We start from the raw sequence: 18762 nt of genomic DNA, 5'->3' as shown, positions 1-18762 counted from the left end.
TGAAGTGAAGTTGCAAACATTACACAACGAATTGTTCTACAAGTCTATCGCACCACCACCTGTGGGAAACATTGCTATTAATTTGCAATTTATAAAATAAATGACATATATTGTCACACGAGCCTTATGAAAATATTCTATCAATTATGGAATTAAGTAAGAACATATAAAAGCATATTATGCAAAATGATACAACCCTTATTCTATGGCAGCTTTGGTTTTAATGTCCACCTTTATATCAGACCATTTCTTTTTAAGGTAATTTAGAGTAGACTGTGTACAGTTGAGACACCTTAAATAACTTGCTTAAATAACAAGTTGTATTTTTGCTGTGCACGTGCGTATTAGTGTCCTCTTTGATCGTGGGAAATTTGAACAACGGACACATCTCCGATCCGAAGAAATCGGAAAAACTTTTTTTTTTCTAAGATATGACGTTCACTTCACCATGCGCTCTCCACAATGACTAGCTTATTATCCTTATGTGACTGTTAAACGTAACTGGTATCACCACAAACGTTATTCTGTGCCCTAAAAACGGGCATATTTCATGGTATTGTGTCATGCAAGGTAATTGCAAAATCTAGAGAAATGTGCGAGGTGGCCAGCGGGGTATAGTTGAGACACACATGTACCAACTGTACCCCCGATAGAGTTCTAAAACACACTGTTTAGTTGTTCAGCCAGCAATCATGTAGCCAGCATAGGACGCAAATGAAAATACAATTTGATATGTGTGATATTTAAACTGTGTATTATAAATAAATATTGTTACATATCTTGTTCCTGCTTTATACATTTTAACCAGTGCTAATTTAAATAAAATGAATGAATATAAATGGATGAATAAACAAAAATGTTGCCCCAGTTGTTATTTTCTTTTCTATTTGTCTTTATTTTTTATATTTACCATGAATGGTTAGTTACCTTCACGACATTAGAAATGGGTCCCTCAACTGTACCATGCACTGTCTCAAGTGTACCACATATGGGTACAGTTGAGACAAAGTTGAGACAAAAAGCACCTTATATTTAAAATAAAAACTACTTGTGGGTATTATTGATTGATAATATCTTAGTCTACAAGCTAATGTAATCATGTGGCGTGTCATGTGGAAATTCACTTCTTTTCAATGTCTATTTTTGTGTGAAAAATCAAAACGCAAAAAGTGTCTCAACTGTACTCAGTCTACTCTACAGTACGACGATCCCACCGCATTGACGGCATCAGCCAAACTCTCCCACTCATATTTTTTTCCTTTTGTTATTAATTCCGGAGGACAAAGTTCCAAACTTTTTTTTTTTCGTTTCTACCTCCGATAGTAGCACCTCCAATTCACTTTCTGTAAAGTTTAATTTCTTGCCGTCATTTTCTTACTGTTTTCTTTTGCCAAAGTGGACTCATTACCATATTTAAATTAGTTTAATTAAGGGAGGAGACTGGGTGGGACGTTGTGCTCGTGCATGTGCGCTCAAATTTACGTTAATTGGGATGTACAAAGAGAATATGCGTGGGATCCTTCGTACGCAGAGATTCATACATCTGGATTTTTTTGTGCGTACGCACATTTACAGCTTTGTCCGTACGCAATGTTTTAGTATGAATTCAACGCAAGTCTTTGTACATGAGGCCCCAGGAGTGTGGTTTAGTTCTTGATTTCATGGCAGGCTTTTGAGGGGAATACAGTATGGACCCCGTGGTGCATGGTTGGGCACCTCAGATGTAACCCCTGAATTGACTTCTCCCTAAGGTTTCCTCAAGAAGTCCTAAATAGTATGATTTTTGTGTTTGTGTTTCATACGGGGTAAAATCAATGTCAAAATGCGTTTTCAGCTCCGTCTAGGTGGCGTCAAATTACAGGAGAGACCGGGGCTAGTTGTCACACTATTCAAAAGTTCGGGGTCTGTAAGATTATTATTTTTATTTATTTTTTAAGAAATTATTACGCAAGGATGCATTAAGTGACAGTAAAGACATTTACATGGTTATAAAATAATTAGATTTCAAGTAAACGCTGTTTGTTTGAACTTTCTGTTCATCAAAGAATCCACAAAAAACATTAGCTAAGCAGCACAGATGTTTTCAACATTTATAATAAAAAGAAATCAGCATACTAGAATGATTTCTGAAGGATCATGTGACACTGAACACTGGAGTAATGATGCTGAAAATGTAGCATCACAGGAATAAATTACATTTTAAAATATTTTAAATTGTAATAATACTTATGATGAACATAAGAGACATCTTTCAAAAACATTTTACATGAACATTTCCATTGTTCTTACCCACAGCCAGTCTGCAAATGACCTTTTTTGTGCTGTTTTTGCAATTGTAGTATTATCTGTTTGTTTAAAGAGTGGACCTCCTATTGTACCTTTTAACAAGTCACATTTGGCATTTATTCCGTCGTAGCTTTAGGGCCTTTGTGCCCAGTAAATGTAAAGGGCAGAGGTCAAATCATTCAATCAATACCCCTCGTATTATCCTCTTCGACAATGACACCTGCACAAATGCTGCCACGTGTAAGATTTTTGTTGTTTAGCACATAACTATGCATCTGTTGTAGGAAAAACACTTGTATTGAGTTTCAATCTCCTCAAATTAGTCTGGTCAGCTCGAGACAACCTATGCTTATTTAGTAGCTTTTTATCAATGCGTCTTTGTTAATTCATATTACAATAAGATCATTATGTTTATAATGGCTTTATCATGGATTTTGTCTGTATGTTATCGGTTTATTTTTTTTTATTTTTTAATAAATTGAATTCATTGTAAAACCTCTGAGAGGTTTTTAGATGTGATAATTTCCTTTGCTCGGCTAAAACAGGCACACGATACTGGCAGCTGTCCAGTGAGATATTCCACAGAGGCGTATCTTCTTCACAAGGCCTCTGTTATGTTGCTTGTGTTTGGAAAGCATAGTTGACAAGTTGGTGATGATGCCAGACACAAAAAAACTGCAAAGCTTTTCTTGCTGATATTACCTCAACAATGCCCAGATGCATTTGTTCTGTTAGCAAAAACTTTGACTCCTTGACAAAAACATATTGCAAGGTATAGAGCTGGTAAGTCCCGCCCATCCGTAAAACCCCAAGTGTGTAATGATAGCTTGAGAATCTGTTAGGCTATATAGGCTACGGTAATATATAGAGCAACGTATACCTGTTTGTGTCATGCGTAGCTAATAAGAGATATACGGTATTGAGTCAACACAGTGTTCGTTCATTCCGCTAGATGTGGCGCAGATGTGAATAAAGAACCGAAACGGAGAAACGCTTCTCTATTGCCTCATTTATATATGACTTCCTAACATTACAAAGTGGACCTCTAGGTTGAAAAATCGTCAATGCAAGTGAATGTGAGAAAATAATTATTTTCTGGTCGAGTTTGAATTGTGCCATGAATGTGAACATATGTTGTCTGTCTGTGAATTTTTTATATAATTTTTCATGTTACGAGTTTGACAGTATATTGTATGATTCTTTGGCTAGCAGTTGTGGAAAAGACATAACGAGAAAGACTACATGTCGCCTATGTGACGTCACCCCATAACACATTTTCCCTCCACTTGTCAAATCACGGTGCTAATGCTGCGATAATCTATGGAGACAGATCGAGATGCCTGTGTGTTTTGTCCCCAAAATGTCACCATTCAAACCAAATGGGCTGTTCTTTCTTCAGATTCCCGTCTGAAAGCAGCGAAGAGTTGTAGTCCACAAAGTGCTCTCACACAAAGTCTAACCGTATCAAACTTCTACCTGCTAAATTGTAGCATTCTTCACACGAAAAATTATATAAAAAATTCAGACAACATATGTTCACATTCATGGCACAATTCAAACGGGACCAGAAAATAATTATTTTATCACATTCACTTGCATTGACGATTTTTCAACCTAGAGGTCCAGTGGGGTTTTACGGATGGGCGGGACTTACCAGCCAGAGAAACGAGGGCGCCGCCATCTTTTGAGTCTTTGAACTTCCGTTTTTGCGGTCGCTCTGTATATTTCTATGGCATTGCTGTCCAGGCGTAATTAGCTTTTGAAGTGGATTTACTTAATGTAAAGTTAACGAAAGTTATCATGAGGATTGTAATGTTTAAAGCAGATGTCTTAACAAATGTCAGTAGACCGGGAAGATTTTAAAACGAGCTGTTCATTCATAAATACGCTAGATCGATGTGAAAATACAGACCGGAAGTCAAAAGACAACGAGCGCAGCGCTGTAAAGGGGCGGGGCTACATAAGGTCTTATAGAAACAGCAAAGCTGCGTCCGAAATCGCGTACTATGTGAGTACTACATTTAAACTAATTTAAAAGGGGCGGGGCTACATAAGGTCTATATGTTACCAAAATTTGTTACCCTCCTCTATTTCACACAAAATGGCTTTAATGTTCCCAAAATTCACTGCTGATGTCTAATCTCCTCTGTTTCATACTTTGAAAAGCATTTTTGTCTGATGCAAACATAAAGCAGTCACCAAATCCGACAACGCAGATTAACAGGTTACCGAAATCTGTTACCCTCCTCTATTTAAGGAGGACAAGTTTGTGATTGGTTGTTTGTTTTCATTTCACAATGCATGTTAAAGAAGACTAAAGAAAAATGAATGGCAGTTTTATTGGACAGCATATTATTCATGTAATTAGCACAACATAGCATCTGTGTAATCATAGATCACAGATACTGCATTTATTTTTCCTGCTGGATTGGAAGATTATTATTGTACAATTACATGTTGCAACTGTGCCCACGCTTTTCCTTCACTTCTGAGTTGCCCAGGGTGATGATTTGTTTTGAAACAACCTTGCAAAATGAGCACCATGAGGAGGTGTCTTGAGAACGCCTTGGCTGCCCTTTCAGGCTCCTTAAAATCACTGTAGCATGTAATTGTGGCAGGAGTGCCAGCGAAAGAGAATTGGATGATAGAATGTATTGGTGCAAACTGGGTTTTCAACAGTAATAGATGCCTCTTAATAAAGGCTGTGCAATTTTGGGTTCAATAACAATCCAGTGTTCACTCTGGAAATTGACCCAGTGGTATGAACAGTGGAAAATACTTGTTGCTAGGAAAAAACTTCAAGTGTAGATTGAGCAATCAATCAATCAATCAATCAATCAATCTATCTATCTATCTATCTATCTATCTATCTATCTATCTATCTATCTATCTATCTATCTATCTATCTATCTATCTATCTATCTATCTATCTATCTATCTATCTATCTATCTTTCTATCGTTCTATCTATCGTTCTATCTATCGTTCTATCCATTCATCGTTCTATCATCCATCGTTCCGTCTATCTATCGTTCTATCCATCCATCGTTCCGTCTATCTATCTATCTATCATTCTATCTATTATCCATCCATCCATCATTCCATCTGTCTGTCTGTCTATCTATCTATCTATCCATTGTTCTGACCGTTTGTCTATCCATCCATCTATCCATACATCATTCCGTCTGTCCGTGTGACTATCTATCGTTCTTTCTATCGTTTTATCTATCCATCATCCATCGTTCTGTCCGTCTGTCTGTTTATCTATCTATCATCCATCGTTACGTCTCTCCATCTATCGTTCTATCCATCAATCTATTGTTCCGTCCGTCTGTCTGTCGTTCTATCGTTCTATCCATCAATTCATCCATCCATCTGAAATTTGGATGGCCTGTCAATCTATCATCTATTGTTCTATCCATCAATCAATCGTTCCGTCTGTCTATCGTTCTATCCATCAATGCATCCATCCATCATTCCGTCCGTCTATCTATCTGAAGACTTCAGATGCAAAAGCCTCTATCTCTCAAATTTTCTTCTAGAATGATCATTTTTATCAAGCTTGTATGTTTATGTTCAGTTATTTCACTTAAATGGCAATGAAAATTACCAATTAATTGTCATTAAAGTGAAATTACTGAACCTAAATATACGAGCTTGATAAAAATGATCATTCTAGAAGAAAATTCCAGATGGCACTTCATACTGTATATCTTTCTATCCAAGTCTTCATATATCTTTCTATCCACCCATCCATCCAAATGCGTTCACAAATATTGAGTTTTGTGTATGGCCAAATTTTGTTTGCGCTATTCCATATTTGTCTTTATTACAGAAACAGGGCTGTGATGATCTTATTGACTCATGTAGGTTTGTCACAGGTGTATTCATCTGTGTTCCTGAATGAGGTGAGCTACTGTCTGTTTCAGAAGATCCCTCGAGGAGCAATAGGGATTGATGTGACTGAAATTACAAAGAGCAGAAACTATCTGGGTGAGTAACATTTCAATATAAAGGTACCAAACAATCCACATAAGCTTGTCATAGTGTGAAATTTCAAATTTGATATGAAGCTGTATGAATCCATGTGAGCAGGGTGAATGACTTATTGATCGCTGGTATAGTGTACATGTCATATTACATTTACATTTATGCATTTGGCAGACGCTTTTATCCAAAGCGACTTACATTGCATTTCAAGGCACACATTTACAGTCTTATCATTTCTTGCTTTCCCCGGGAATTGAACCCATGACCTTGGCGTTGCAAGCGCCAACTCTACTGTTTGAGCTACAGGAAAGCATATCTCATGTATTTTACATGAAAAACACAGTATTTGTGTCTTTTGCACAACCATCAGATCATTACAGATATGACTTTCAGTATTGTTCAAACAATTAGAGAGTGATATTAATGCTAAATAAGATTTTTGGAAGTGCTTTAACTCCTCCCACAACTGAATTGAACTAGGGAATCAGATTAGTAAATTAATCATTCTTTGTCAGTTTTCAGTACACATATTGATCCCCAAATCAGATACAATTCATTCACAAATGTTGTACATTTGGTACATAATACTTTATGAACTAATAGTGAACAATAATAAATCATAAATTAACATTTTATTTATTAAAATATATGTAACTGTATGTGATATCTAATGCATGAACTAATGTTGTTAATGTACAGCAGAGAACCTTGCTTTAAAATAAGGTTTTACATCTGCAAAAGAACCAATAATACAGAATTGGTTTATGTCACACATATGAACAAAACCATATTGGATACATAACCACTAAAATTTGTGAATGTGAAAAACTGTGAATGTAAAAACTGTGAATGTATAACAGCACACATTTTTTAAAGTTCCCTCCAAACTATATTTTTTTAGATCTATTAAGTTATTTGCGTTTCTTCAAGGATATAATACATTTGAATATATTCAAATGGAAAATCTTCACAAGCAGCTGAAACCAGCAATCTTTACCGTTGCCCAAAATAGATGATCTTCCAGCAGCAAAACCCTGGAGTGTGCTATGAATACATTCTCTCTGTAAAAAAACGCTGAAGCCCACGGCATCCTCATTACAACCGACCTGGAGGTATGCCCTGAAAGGAGCAGTCTGTGTCATATTTACAGAGTTTGAGATGTTTGCTTTCTCTGATAGACTCTAGAGCTGAAAGCTATTTTGCGAAAGCAATTGTCACACATGACCTTGATAAAAAAAACCCTGAGAATGTCAGTGGACAGAATTCTTTAAATAAAATCTGAAGCCATAAAACACGCAAATAGAGGCCAGCAATACATTGCATTACAATCTTATCTATCTACTGTATCTATGCATCCATCTATCATTCCATCCGTCCGTCTGTCTATCTATATATCTATCATTTGTTCTATCCATCCATCTCTCTCTCTCTCTCTCTCTCTCTCTCTCTCTCTCTCTCTCTCTCTCTCTCTCTCTCTCTCTCTTGCTCTGTCTCTCCACTATCTTTAAAAGCTGAAAGTAGTAAGGCTTATGGTCTTGTCCCACTGCTCAGCAAATGCCAGCCGAAACAATGACAGCATCTCCAAAGTTCTGCCGACGTCTCCCTGTCCCTTAAACTGCTGCCACCTGTCAGCTAAAGATATGAAGCAAGTGGCAGATTTCCAGTGACTGGACACGAGCAGATGGCATCTGTCAATTATACAGGATTTACCATGGACCTATTTACTGCCTGAGGTGACAGACGTAGACTTAGAGTGGTGACAGTACATTCTTTATTCCTATTCTTACAGTTATTTTTATTTTTAAAGGAGGTAGGTGTTGTTTCAGCAGGTAGCAAAATACACTTTCCAATATCTACTCAATGCTTCATGCTCACTATAATTTAGTTAAAGGGGTGGTTGAATATGATTTCACTTTTATAACTTTAGTTAGTGTGTAATGTTGCTGTTTGAGCATAAACAACATCTGCAAAGTTACAACGCTCAAAGTTCAAAGCAAAGGGAGATATTTGCTTTTAAAGAAATAGCTTTTTAAGGACTACAACAAACTGCTGGTAAGAACTACACGACATTCCTCCCAGGTTAGTGACATTACTAACCCTCAAATTTACATAAACCCCGCCCCCGTTCACACGATTTATAGATTATCATAACAGAATATGCTAATCAGTGACTAGAAGATAACTACACATAAGCTACATAAATTCACCAACTACTCATTCAGAAATGATGTTCTACACTTCTTCTCGAGTCTCTCCATCTTTCTGACTTCGGTTTGAACATAAAATGCTAAAAGTTTTTGAAATTTTCAGTGAATGTCTGTGTGAGGTAAAAGGACACAAGCTGTTGTAGCTCCGCCCCCTGTGCTGGGAGCAGCATCTCATTTGCATTTAAAGGGTCAGACACAAAAACTGCATTTTTGCTCACTCTCAAAAAGTGACAACTTTAACATGGCGGGTATTTTGAGCTATACACACTCTATACACACACATACACATGGGGACATCACAGACTTATTTTACATCTTGTGAAAAGGTCATTATACCACCCCTTTAAATCCACCAAACAACCATGGTTTCACACCACACAATACGAACATGGCTATATCTGCAGATTGTGCTGTGATGTGAATGACCGTTGGCCAATATGTAGAGCAAGATTTACTAAACAGGGCAATTTAGCGAGAGAGAATAATTCCAAAAAATCGCTGATGGGAGTGGAAAGTTCTGCATGTGATATACTGACAATGCACACATTAAAGAACCGGATTCAAGAGCCGGATCATTTCCATAAAGACCAACTCAATCTACTAAAAGCAGCTCAAATTAGCATCTGATTTAAGACATGCTTTTTTTGGACGGTAAATAATGGCACAAATACCAGTAAACTGACTTAAGTAAATCACCTTGTAATGATTCATTTAAAAACCCTCCTCCCATTAATTTTGCATCTGAAAGGGAAACTACAACAGATGCATATTCAATAAGGTCAGCCACAAAAATAACTGTGCACATGCCTTTTCAGCGCTATTTTTTCACTGTGTGTCTTTAGTAAATCCTGACAGTAGATTTTTAGCAAATCTGGCCATCAGGGCCAGTGTGTAGGCTAGAAAATATTGGAAAATATGAATATGTTGTATCAGCACATCAGTGTAATGCTGTTGGTTATATTCCCTCAGTGCTCAACTCCATCTGGGACAAGTCAAAGGCCACAAGAGGTTGTAATACAGGTGAAATAGCGCCTGATGAGGAATGCAGTATGGGTTTACGGCCCAGTGATGTGGAGAACTGTAATACGGGCCCAGTTGTAGAGCAGGAATGTATTGAAAAGAATTGCACACACACACAAACCTTGAGTCGCTAATGTGGCAAGGGACTCCGTAGCACCAAGAAATAGATTACATTTCAGGGTAATTGCCAAATGCACTACTGGTAATGTCTAATGACCGTCACTCTGGTGTGGGAACCCAGTGGGCAGTTTCTTTAGTGGGTTGAGAGTCAGAGTGCCTGTGTAACAGCAGCTCCTGCAACAGTCAAATGAAGGCATTCACTGAAAAGTGACATCAGGTTGGACAGCCACCAGACCTTTTTACTGATATAGTGAATGTTTTAGCACATCTTATTGCTCTTCTTGGTATCTTTAAAGGTTTATTGCATTGCAAACAGATGTATCATTTCACATGACCATTTTTTTGCCACTAAACCTTTCAAATGAAACAGGATGCATTTGTTAATGTAGGCTACTTTTAAAACATGATTCTCTATATCTAGCCTACCGCCACGTTGGCAGGCAAGTATTTAAATTAAGTAGAAAAATCGCTCCTCTTCATAACATAAGAATCACTTCACGTCCAATATATGTTGTGATGTTTTTGTTTATACCTGTCTAAACCAGCACAGTACGGACTCTCCTCCATCTCCTCCATTCTACTTTTCACTTTCTGCCCTCCATCTAAATTTCGCGCGGCGTTAGAATCACGTGTCTGCAAACGAGCTAGTCCCATTTTGCATTATATCATGTTCCCTTAGGATTAATTATTTTGCCTTTACTTTAATAAGAAAGTATAATGTAGACAGGAAAGTAGGGGTAAGACTGTCTCGCGTCCTCAACTCATGAGCCAACAGCTCACGCATTCAGATGTTGGAACACGGTGAAATCCCATGCACTGGATGAGTCCAGCCATCCAGCAGAGGGCAGTAGTGTGCGGGGTTCACTGCACTGCCTCCACCACAGTGCGCCTCGCCTCAGAGAGCCTGCTGTGGGCCAGGTGCTCACACACTGACTGGAGCCCTGTGAGGATACATTTTCTTTTTCACTCTTCAATAAATCACCATTAATATTGACTTTCTGTGGGCTGACTCACTTTCTTCATCTAAATTTAGAAGACAGAGGCAGCCATCTAAATCTAGTTAGAGGACAGAAAATTTCATCCTTTGAGAAAGATCTATTCATTTTGCCATGGTGTTATAAATAAGTCTGTCTGTAGCACCTGGTGAAAGTTTTATCTTGTTTTAGAAGTTTCGGGTTTGTGTCTTGGGAAACATAACATTTTTCGCTCTCAGAGATCAGCAGGTCACGAGACATAACTAAGCGTGGGTGCCGCAAACAGGCCACTGTAGGCCTACTGGGTTTAATTAGTTTCAGTTCATCTGATGCAATTGCTAACAACAAATTTGAAAGATATTGTACATGTATGATGGTCTGCAAAATTATTTTTGGGGGGGTTTTGATGTTTGTTTGCGCTCTGCACTTGCACTGGCTTGAGATTTTCCTCAATCACAGGCGGGACTATAGGTGACATCATCATCTCTTTTATCCACAAACCTCATCATTGACTGAACTGCTATTTGATCTCCTGGTAAGAGCTCCATTAGCGAGCTAAAAGAAGCTTCTAGCCCTGCAGATGAACAAATTATGTATTGGTTGGCAATCCATACAAGGAAGAAGCACAGTCCAGTCCAGGTGTAACTAAGTCATTGATAAATTTGCCACCCTGAAACTAGACAGAAAACTGATTAACAATGACATCATAAATCAAAGCAGATGTCAAATGCTATAATCTGAAAGTTCTATGATTCCTTATTGATTGGGTTAAAGTCCATATGAAACTATTTGCAACTACCGTAATTTTACTTCCTATCACTGTAAACCCGAATAAGTTAGCAGAACTCAAAAAATTTAAGGCAATCGATTGCCTCAATTTTTTTAAGTATTGAAATTCAAAGTTTTAAGTAAGCAGAACTTAAGATTTTAAGTTTGTACTTAAAAATTTCAAGTTAAGAACAATTAAAATCAGAGTACACTATTTCATACATTTAACTTAAAACCTTCATGCAATCTCATTGTGAACACTTTCATTAGTATTAACTTATAGTTTAAACAAGCTAGTTTGCTAACATACTATTAAGTTATCATGCTAACAATAGTATGTTATACAGCACTTGCTGTATGAGTACAACAATATAAAGATTTTATTTGCTCTCAAATGAAGCCGCATGCACCACTTGTCACCATGATGGTAACTATCCTAAAACCAACATTAACAGAAATTCTTCTAAATTAGCATAATAAAACATTAATCACTAAATCTCCCACTTAACATTAATCTTGCACAAAAAAACATTATATTACACTTAATTTTATAAAATTAAGTGTAATATAATGTTTTTTTGTGCAAGATTAATGTTAAGTGGGAGAATAAATGCTATAGCATTTATTCTCCCATTCAAGTGCCATCAGCAAAGCATGCTGGGAAATCGACATCCCAGCCGTTTCAGTTAAACTTAAGTTTGTTTAAATTAAAATAAATCATTTCATAAAACTCAAAACAATGAAACAGTTTAGTTTACTTAAAATATATCAGTTCTGTGAACTTGAAAGAAAAAGAAAGTGCTAAATACTCATAAAAATTTATTTGACTGAACTAATTAGTTCAATTTAAGTTTGTCCTACTCAAACCAATTAATTATTTTGAGTGTTAGGGTTTACGATATGACTGGAGGGAAGGAAAATTTATATTTGAAGGGGTCATGATATGGATTTTTAAAAACTATTTAAATATGTTCTTTGAGGTTCACTTAATGTTGATACTGTGCACACAAAAATGCAAATGTATGTTGGAAAATAATTATTTTCAACCCTCTGTCTGAAATGATCAGTTTTTAAGGGGCGGCTCCTTTAAGGCTTGTCAGTAAACACCCACTGTTATGATTGGCTAACGTCATTGCAATAAGAATCGACAAGTAAGTGTTTTGAAGACTTTATGCATATAAATTAAAGACAAACCATTATGTAATTGTTTGTGGTTTGTGGCGTAGCTGTTGTCAGATCCAACCGAGTTAGCTTCTTAATCTTTCAACAAAATTTACTTTGCGAACTGTCTATTGTACCCCGTTTATCAATCAGTTGAATGCTCAGTCATGTAAAATGATTAGTCGATGGCTTGCTCTGGAGGCAGCCATATGCAAATGCATTTGCCAGTGTTACGTCACAATATCCAAATGAATTTTTGGAGCTTGTTTAAATAAATTCTTTTTTATAACAAGGAGGATGATTTAAAGGTGCATTGCGCAACATTTCATATTAAAAATACCCATTTTTCTAACCCATACATGCTTAAACAATTGCCTGATGGGCTGAATGAGCCCTTCTCTGATCACTGCGATTTCCTCTATAATCCTGTACAGTAAAATAAATAAGAGGGATTCGGGTCGTAATTTGAGACTGGGCGTGACGTCATGCGCGTTCAGTTGCAGTGTTGCAGTTTCGCTTGTCGCCAGAGGGGGCATAGTTCTGCAAAAACTCAGAGACTTGCGCAATGCACCTTTAAGCTACAAAACTTGCGGGAAGTTTTTATGGTGAAAAGACCTCTTATATGTCAAAAGATCAAGGAAAATTAAATTTTTCATGTCATGGCCCCTTTAAATTCCCCTGAGAATCTTTGCATTGGCTCACAGAACTTTTGAGAAGTTTACTTGTTTTAAGGAGTTTCAGTAACTCCAAATTCAAGTAAAACACAAATACTGTAGATGGCCAAACCATCTTGGATGTCAATGGTTATGCGTATAAGTAAAGGACCTTTAACAGAATGTCTCATATTGCCTTTCATTTTGGACTGGCGGAGACATTTCAGGGCTGTGGGGATAGAGCAACAAGGAGACCTGAATCATCAGATCAATATTATTTTGTCTATTCCTGGAGTGAATAAAAAACAATTGGTTATCTTGTGGGCAGCGAGGTGAAATGTATTGCTGTATGGAAAAGTAGGCAGTATCTTATGGTGACAGTGAAGAAATTAAATGATGTAAGCTGACAGTAATTTATAAAGTAATCAATATGTGCCTTCAGGATAAAGTAGCACAACCGCCTCCGGTACATCATTTAATCCATTTGGCGGTGGAAGTCTATTGTTTTGGAGTTGCTGAAGTCAATAGACAAAATAATGTCATAAATAAAATTTGATCGACAAGAGAAAGGTTAATCAGCATTGTGTTATAGACTTAAATTAAATGTTCATGCAGCCCAGGACCCCTCAAGCCCACAGTGAGTGTTGAATGTGGGCTTGATCCATATTTTCACACCTTTGTAAAATAGGCCAGCGCTGCACAATGATATCATTCCCAGTTTCAGAAATTCACACTGTTCCTTTAATCTCTGTCAGTCCCCAGAGTCTGAATTTATTTATGGACTGTATGTTCATTTATAGACTCGTGTCCAGCGTCACCCAAAAAACAAGTGTAGAATAGAGCAATTTGTGTTATTTTAGTATCATATTATAGTTTTTCATTTTTAAGTTGGATTTTATTTTTATATGTTCTGATTTCACTTAAATTTTAGTAAAAGTTTTAGCAATTTTGTAGTGTGCTTGTCATTTGTATAGTTTATTTTATTTATTTTTTTTAGTTTAGTTTAGTTAAATGTTGCAGGCAACTAAGTGTTATACAATACGTTTAGGTTTTTTTGTAACGACGTATGGTTTCAGTTTACGATAACCCTGCATAAGAAAACAAGAGTTTTAGATTTCACTCTCATTAAAACTTGATTAGAACAGCCCTTATGAGAAGTGCTGTGGTAGTAGGTGTCACAGGATGAGGATAAAGACTGGATATAGAAATTTGATTTAATAAAACAAAAAGGCAGACGGGCATAACATACCACAAACAACAACTGACAACTAAAGACTGAAAACAGAGGAACAAAATACACAGAGATGATGAAATGAATATGAACAGGTGTGATAATTCTGAGTGTGTGCAGGTGTGAGCCAGAAGGGATTATGGGAAATGTAGTGTGCTGTGGTGACTGGTCTGGTGACTGAGGGATGTTATAGTATATGCCATCAGATGGCTTTTTTTTAAGCAGTGCGGGATACAAGAGGGTTGAAAGCATAAAGGTAATAACACATTATAATAATTTATAAGGCTTTTTTTATAAGGCAAAAATTATATAAGGCTTCACATATATGTATTCATATTATTTCATGGAACTTTTTTTGTAGTTCTTTGTAGTTTTTCGTGTTGATTAGTCTGCCCGGGTGTGACTTGTTAGTTCCTGTGGTTAAATCCATGTGTTCCCGCATGACAATCCACCACACCCCATTGTTACCTTGTTAGCCTGTGTATACATTGCCCTTGTGTTTCTCTTGTGGTTTGTCAGTCGTTGTTTGTCCTGAGTTTCTTTGTTTGCCCTGGATTCCCTGTGCTTGTGCTCGCATCTCTCTCTGCTTCGTCCCTGCCTTAACGTTACAAAATGGGTCATAATTTGTATGCTGTATTGGGCTAAACATAAAATATAAAAATTATAAATTTAATGTATAACAATAATATACTCGGGTCAAGTGCAGGCTTTTAAAATGTATTAATTTATTCATAATATTAAATTATAGGCTATTATTAATTTATAAATATATTATTTAACTGTCAATGTAATTATATAACTGGTTAATGATTGATTATATTATCCTACACAATGGCAAGAAAATTAAGATGAAAAGTGATATTAAGGACACAGTTATAAAACGGATTAGCAATTAAAACAATTTTCTAAAGACAAAATTTTTTGAAACATTTTGATTAGAGAAAATAAAGAAACACTTGGCACTATTCATTTTAGAGGGGAGCATGCCAAAAATGGCAACACAGCCTCAAACCAAATAGCAAAATAATTTTAAAATTATCTTAATTGTATAGGCCTAAATAAATAAATAAATAAATGGGGGGGGGGGGGGGAATGAACTAATATGGTTTCATATCTTTAAAAACTGTGAGTTTAAAAAAAAGATTCCAGTATATTAAAACATATGGAACGTGAAAACATGCTGCATATAGCGAAGCTATGTCCCCCATATAATGTTTGTAAGTGACATTAATGAAAGTTATTATACCCAAATAAGGCTTATGATGACCTTACGATATTATAGAGATCTCTCCATCATCCACTCTAACTATGAATGACAGTTCAACCGTGAGCGTCTGTTATAAAGCATACCAAACTTGAGCTTCGTCAGACTTTGATGGGTTATTACAGAAGCTGTTGCTTGGCAATATCAGCAGCAGCATCGGTGTCCCTAGAGAGCGCGCGAGAATAGAAGCACAGGATGCGCACGCACGCCCAACACACACACACGAGCGCCGCGCGAGTCGCGACCGTTCACATCTCACCAAACGCCGCTGCCAATCGCTTTAAAGTTACACTCCGACCGCAGATAGGCATTTCATCGTGGGCTACGTTTAATTTACGTGCCATGGTTCAGTTACTAACTCGGCACTGAAATTTGAACCGTTGAATTGAGCCAGCACAAACGGAGCGCCTACAGCGGCACATTTGAGACATATGAAGATTGTTGAGGTAAGTGTTGAATGTGCTAACGGTTTTTTTCGTGTTTAGTCCTAGAGGAAATAGTAGAATTAGGTCCCCAGGTGAGAAATTTGAGCTTCAAAGAGGTAAGAAAGTGCATGTGTCCGAGTCTGGACCGCGGAGGAGAAGTGAGGAGAAGGAAAGAAGTGGAAACGCAGTCCTAACCGTTAGTTTGGGTGGCAATTACCTGTCGTGTTTAACTGTAGGACAGTAATGTTGCCTCATTCGATATTTTGTTCAAGTGGAAATGATGAATGTCACTTTAATGAGTTGAACAAGACGGTTTTCAAAGCTGAACTTTGAAAGATGAATTGTCAGCAATTCAGTGTTTTTTAAATGATTTTGATTTATTGATTTTCAAATGATTTAAAGGGACAGTTTGTCTAAATATGGTTTCAAAGGGGAGTAAATTACATATGACTTTCTTCTGCAAAGAACGCAAAAAAAGGGCCCAGTCATTCATCTTTTCATTTTTGTTGTCATAAAATGAAAGTGAACGGTGACAGAGGCTGTCATTCTCCTTAACATCTCTATACTGTATGTGCTCCACAATAGAAAAATGGAGTTTGAATTTTTTGGGTGAACTGTCCCTTTAAGAGCATTTAGTTCTTATTCCAACATGCATTTTAATTCACTATATAGGAAGTTCTATTGGAAATAGAGCTTCAATTTTTTATTGCCCGTCACAGTTAGAAAACAGCGCCATGTGTGCTGTTCTGTCTCTCCAACAGATGCCACATCCATCACTGTGATGTTCAGGATATAACTCACACCTTTTCAGAGGTGTGCTGCACTGTCTCATACAGATGGCTTTTGGGGGAGAAAGAGACGTTCTCCTTTTTCATTCTGTGTAGGACTCTGAAAGGGAAGATTTAAGAGATCTTCACTCTGATTCCTTTGAATTATTTCTCGGCAGGCTATAAATAGGATGGTGACATGCCCCTACCAGCTTCTAGTTAAGAAATGGATGTGCTCAGAGGACAAGACTTTCTAGTATGCGTTCTACTCGTTTTCCCATTGACAAAAATAAACGAAGTAGTGGTTGATAATCGCAACAATTAGCCTATTTGGCCAGTCAGTTTGTATCCTGTACATCTGCAGTGTCACAGATCATCCTGAAAGTCTTTCAAAAATAATTTATTCTTATGTTAAACCATATATTATGTGAGCTGTACATTTGATCATTTATTATTTGAGCATTTTAAATGAATGTTAACACATTTTTCTTTACGTCTAGTGGCTATACTGTTGAAATGGTATCGTTTATCGTTTGCTGTTGATTGAGCTTAACCCAGAATATTCACTTTTTACATGGCACATCTACTGAATGTAGCCTAAGTCTCTTTTAAAAATTTACAAATAATTTTAAGTTTAATCTTTAATCTGTTCTATCAACTATTCACCCAGCGAGTGAATTATGAATGTAAGAGCTCTTCTTCTCCCTCCCAAGGGGATCGATTTGATTGGCTGCCCAAACATTTGGTCATCATCTAATAATTTTGTCTCGTAACAATTCCGGCTGTATTTCACCCTGTTCTAAACAGAGGGTTATTTTTACTTTTGCTGGCATAGATATTGCCTATATAATGGCCTCCTTAATTCTGTGGAAATAATACTTGTGGGACAACTCATGCATTTTTTAGCATTATACTAATGGATATTTGCTGTTTGTGGAGGCCGCAGAGAGCCGTAACATTTTAAAACAACCACTTAAGGACAGAAATCTGGTTTGGCTGTAGCCTATGCACGGTACGTTTAAGATGACGGGATCCTTGTCTTTTTTTATTATACATTGTAAATATGTTTGTGATGCATACTTTTTGAATTTGCACTCTCTTTTGCAGCTTAGTGTTGCAGGTCTCTAGTGTGCATTAGTGCCCGCCCACTTTTTCATTGGAAGTATTTTTTTCATTTTTCTCATAGGGATTTCAAAGAAGTCTTTGTTAACACGTTTTAATGAAGCATCGCAAACAGCTACAATCCCATGAAGCATCGCAAACAGCATAATCAAATTAAAAATGATGGATAAATATAAAACTAATATTTATATAAGGTGTAGGGAGACTGACTCAAATTAGGGCTGCGTTCCAGTCCAAAATTGTCATGCCCTTCACACGCTAACTGTCTCGTTCACTTGGATGGATGTCATTGCTTACGTTGCACGAGTGCCCACTACTGGCGGAAACTGCAATGGGCTGAATTCGAACATCCTAAGCCCTTGATCACTTGGAATCAGCTGTGGAGTTGATTTATTATTTAAATCTTTTTTCCCTTTAAGAATTTGTTTAATGCAACCTCCAAATGTGTATAGGTGTGTTTGGGTTGTTTTAAATAAAATAAAAAATATCATATAGTTTAATATATCATAGAGTTTGTTGTGGTGGTGATTAGACGAGATCTGTGGTGACGTCACAATCGTACTGCATTGTGGGACATATAGGTGCCTGAAGTGTAGGCTACATATGAAGTAGACTCACTCCCTCGGTCAAAATCGAGGGAATGAGGGTCTGTCCATATAAACTTCCCTCGTCCACTTCATGAAGTGGAACGCACTTCAAAATGGCGGCGGGGGGAAGTGTTTAGGGAAGTTCGCAAGTGCGTGTCTAAAAGTGGACTGGAACGCAGCCTAGGCCT

The 18762-nt window shown here is 37.0% G+C and overlaps 1 protein-coding gene across 1 annotated transcript in view; it reads left to right on the top strand.

Moving 5' to 3' along the window:
- Window positions 1-15841: 15841 nt before the first annotated feature.
- Window positions 15842-18762, top strand: part of LOC308684408 (carbohydrate sulfotransferase 8) — a 61327-nt gene continuing 58406 nt past the window's right edge. Inside the window, exon 1 of the mRNA XM_081355610.1 lies at window positions 15842-16119. The gene's annotated coding sequence lies outside the window, so the exon portion shown is untranslated. The remainder of the gene's footprint in view (window positions 16120-18762) is intronic.

The sequence above is a fragment of the Scardinius erythrophthalmus genome (genome assembly GCF_964197995.2).
Source record: "Scardinius erythrophthalmus genome assembly, chromosome: 24".
Classification (NCBI taxonomy): Eukaryota; Metazoa; Chordata; class Actinopteri; order Cypriniformes; family Leuciscidae; genus Scardinius; species Scardinius erythrophthalmus.
Note: the sequence above shows the minus strand (reverse complement) of the source record. Positions and strands in the feature narration are given on the sequence as shown.